Source organism: Hipposideros armiger, unplaced genomic scaffold (assembly GCF_001890085.2).
Source record: "Hipposideros armiger isolate ML-2016 unplaced genomic scaffold, ASM189008v1 scaffold_194, whole genome shotgun sequence".
Classification (NCBI taxonomy): Eukaryota; Metazoa; Chordata; class Mammalia; order Chiroptera; family Hipposideridae; genus Hipposideros; species Hipposideros armiger.
In genome coordinates, this window is record NW_017731544.1 from 2,537,699 (window position 1) to 2,541,914 (window position 4,216).

Here is a 4,216-nt window from a genome sequence, read left to right on the forward strand (position 1 = left end):
CCTCACAGAACAGCCTCTAAATACTTCTGCAGTATCTCTAGCTCAGATAATGAATTTAGGGACTTACCAGTGCCATCAGGAAGACCTCTCCGCAGGAGGAGATGGAAATTGGAATATTTGTGTGCCCAGATATTTCGTGTCATGCATGGCTTTTCCACGTGTTCAAGCTTCCTGTAGTTATCTAAGAATAACAGTTAAAGCAATCATTCCTACTCACTTCATTTTGACGGGGCAAAAGCTTTAAAATACATTTCCCCAGTGGCAAAATACACTTGATAAACACAGAGAACTCTCCTTTAAAAAACAGTTTTTAGAGCACAAACAGCTGTCTTCTGTTTTTGGCATAGAATGGGAATGACTAAAATGACGAATCTCACTAAGTTTTACAATTAAAGTGCTGACAAAGCCTTCACTACATACTTCACATCTTTAGTAGCTCTGTAATTACAGTTCTAGTTTAGAAAAACAACTTCTAGGGCACATTTCATTACTATTTGCCTTTTTCGTTGCCTTGCCTCCCAGGCACGGACCCCCAATATCAGTCATTCATCTGCCCTGAAAAGGTAAACGTGTTTTAAAGAAAACATCCTTATTTAGCGCCATTTCTAGAAGATACTCCAAAGGAACAATCAATAGTGGTTGATTAGAATTGGGGCTCGAACATCTCATTCAATACTTTGCTGCCATTTATACTTCCTTAAAGTGTCAACCTGCATTTATTTTTTATCTTTTTCTACATGAATAAACAAGTTTTGTGGGTTGTATGGCATTGACACAGAAGCCTAACAGTGGAAATCTTCCCCAGGAAATTATTTTAGAAAATGTTAATTTTAAATGATGGTTAGGTTTAATAGGGGATAAATTGGGGAAGATTTAAAAAACAACAACAACAAATTGATCTCTCTATTAATTAATATATTTGAAAACCGTTCCTCAAAAGGTCAGCAGTGCTGTAGGTAATTTTGCAGGCATAGTTGCCTTTCCTCACATGCTTTTGATTCCACATTTCCTTTCAAAAGCCTGTTGTGAGCCAGAGGTGGGATTTGTACATGACTGATGTCCTTTGGGACCCACCTGTGTGGGGCGCCAGGAAGTTGTGAACGATATCTGTCGTTGTTTCCATAATTCTCAGTCCCACCTTGGGCATCCCCGTTGGCTTGTAGCACTGGGGTTTATGGTCATTCCCAGGAGAGCTTCTGGAGGCTTGTCACCACGCGCCTGCAGGTAGCAGTGACATGGCTCATCCTGCTTTGTCAGATTATGTAGGCGACAACATCCTGGGTATGGATAAGAGTACAGACTTGGAAACATACCAGCTAGACTTAGAAGCTGGGTCTGCCACTTGGAAAGTGCATGACCTTGGGCAATTTTACTTCAGTCTTTCTACTGTTTTCTTACATGTCAAACAGGAAGAACAATAGCACATCATAGGGCTACTATGAGAAGAAATGACATAATGCGTGAGAAGCCCTTAGCACACTGCCTGGCACAAAAGAAAGAATTCGCTAAGTGGTAGCTATGCTTTTTTTTATAGACTAACTAAAAGGAGACTCAAACTATAATAAGGCAGGTCTTGATGAATTTTTTTAGACATAGGCATCTATTTTGGAGAAATTATGTTTCAGTCAAGATTGCTTTGGTTGCAAAGTAACAAAACCTTGTTTGAGCTAGCTCCAGTCAGAAGGGACTTGTTAATAAGGGTTTGTGGAAGAATCTCACAGGACAAAGATGAAAGGCTGTATCAGGCTCACAGGTGTTGCTGGGAGCTGAGACCCGAAACTGAGGGTTCTCTGTTCCTCAGCCTCCACATGGCCTTTCCATCTGTGCTCTGTCCATATTTCTGCTCTCTTCTCCTCTGTCTTAGCCAGATTACTCTGCTTGCTCATCTTGCGTGTGGCTTTAGTGGCTTCCCAGACACCACTGATAGCAATAGGTTTGTGTGTCTCTTGACACATAATTGATGAGAGAAATCTGATTGCTCGTTTGTCTGAGCTGGGCCACATGAGTCAGAGGCCATTGCCTAGCCAATGCATTGGCTCCTTTTGGGTCAACTGTTCACTCATGATCTAATCAGTGGTGGCTCATACAGTTAGGGTCACCTGGGAGGTTAGATCTGCCTCTTTTAGGCCAGTGGGCAGAGCAGGTAGGTTTTCTGTAAAAGAGTGGGCATATCTAGTACAGCCTGCCTGAGAGTTGACCATGGTACTGCTAGCAGCTCTGCTAATTGAGTCCTAATGACAAGGGCCCAATCACAGAGAATTTGGAAAGACCTGAAAATGGGTGGTCCCTCCTCTTTTGTCTTCAAATGTAGTTGCTATCAAGGCAGTTGTTCAGTGAAGAAGTATCTCTCCATCCGTGCCTTTCAGGGCAACAGGTCAGGATGGGAAGGACTATGCTAGATTCCTTCATACAGAGGAAAGAGCCAGTTGCAGGCTGGGGATGGGAATGGGAGGGGTTTCGGGTGGGCAAGGGGGCAGAATCAGTGTGAGCCAGCTTGTTGAGGAGCTGGGACTCTTCAGAGAGGACAGGGGGAAAGCAGGCTGGGGAGGTCCTGTGGACTCAGGGGATTGGCTGACCCAGTGGAGAGAAGGCTTTTGAAATTCCTCTGGCCCAGAGCCCCAGAGGCCTGGTTTTCCTCCCTGTTCTGGCAAGGGAGGCGGCCGTTTCTGCAGAGCTGTTCTGTGCAGCCGCAGCTGTGCTGGATCCTCCCCCGGGGCACCGAGTTCTTTAGAGAATTGGACCAGGGCGGCAGGTTAGTGAGGACAAGCGGGGCCTCGTCCTTGAAATCACTGATAAGCCCCTGACGTCCGCACTCCTGTTGGGGCAAAACCATCTGCATTTTCCCTTTGGTCAGAGGAGGCAGTGGCTTGGTTATCGGAATGTCTCCCAGTCGCATTTAGTTGCAATTGGCTTTCAGTAAATAATGTGACCCATGGGTCAAGTGAATGGGATGAAGGGAAACTCTTTGGTAACCAAATGGACTTGGCCAAGAGAGACAGCAGTTGGGGTTATGGATCAATGCCCCGATGCCCTTGACAAAGAAGGGAGAGGATGATGATCGGGAACATGGTAAGGGGAAGTCCAGAAAGGGATCATCAGCAGATTGAAATGATAATAATGAAAGTAACAACAATAAGAATAGATTCCATTTATTTTCCATCACTTAGGTTTTAGACACTGCATACACGTATTTCTCCTGAAGCCCTGAGAAGTAGCTGTTGAAATCTCTGTTGTACAGATGAGGGAACCAAAGCTCAGAGAGATTCAGTAACTTGCCCAAGTCCATACAGTGGTCAAGTTGGAGTTTGAGCCCAGGTCCGTCTGATGCCAAGGCCTCTGGAAGTTCTGTTACCATTTGCTGCTTCTCCATATTGAGACAGGTGATGGGGGGGAGGTTGAGGAGGACTGGTGGGAATTTCATCCTAAAAATAATGAGAGTACAAACAATTAAAAAGGAAAAGGGTTTTACTTTGAGATCTAGATGGAGAGAAAGAAGGAAGATGAGAAACCAAGTCAGCTAGAACAGAAGAGGAAGGCGACGGTGGGTGGCCACGGTCAAGGGTTTGGACATAGCAGGCTCGCTAACTAAAAAGTGCAGGTCATCTGGGTTGGCTGGGGACAGGGGGTCAAAGATGGAGGGGTTAGGACTCCTCTGCTGGGGAAAAAAAGCTTGGCTGTTACCCCACATTACAACAACATTTTTATGAAATCGGAGACTTTTTATCTGTTTTTGCCTCTCTTTTCACTGCTTAACTTCTTCTTATAGAGCACTACCTGACATATGGTAGGTGTTCTATATATATTTGAAGAGTGAATGGATAAACATAAATATATCAGCCTTCCACATATGTGTGGGTCTGTTCTAATTGTTTATCGTGCCCAAATATGACACTGCCTGGATTAGTATACCTGTGATATAAAAAGTCTTCAGATCTGGCTAGGGAAGCTCCCTGCTCCTTTGGCCCCAACCTTATGTCTTGACTTTCTTCAAAACTTTCTGTCTGTTATAGGTCTTTTGCTGGTCCATATAAAACGTCTTCATATCTGTTTTGTAGGGTGTCAGATGGACACTTGTCTTATTAGGGAGACCACTTCATGGACGGTGTAGGTGCCTGGCCACTGCAGTCAGTGTACACCTGAAGCTGAATCTGAATAATATGGAATGCCAATTATAATTTTATATATATATATATATATATATATATATATATATATA

At 43.9% G+C, this 4,216-nt stretch overlaps 1 long non-coding RNA gene across 1 annotated transcript in view; it reads right to left on the reverse strand.

Annotated features, from left to right (window-relative positions):
* Positions 1-3,186: 3,186 nt before the first annotated feature.
* Positions 3,187-4,216, reverse strand: part of LOC109388395 (uncharacterized) — a 21,842-nt gene continuing 20,812 nt past the window's right edge. The window contains exon 3 of the long non-coding RNA XR_002125209.1: positions 3,187-3,422. This is a non-coding gene — a long non-coding RNA (uncharacterized LOC109388395). The remainder of the gene's footprint in view (positions 3,423-4,216) is intronic.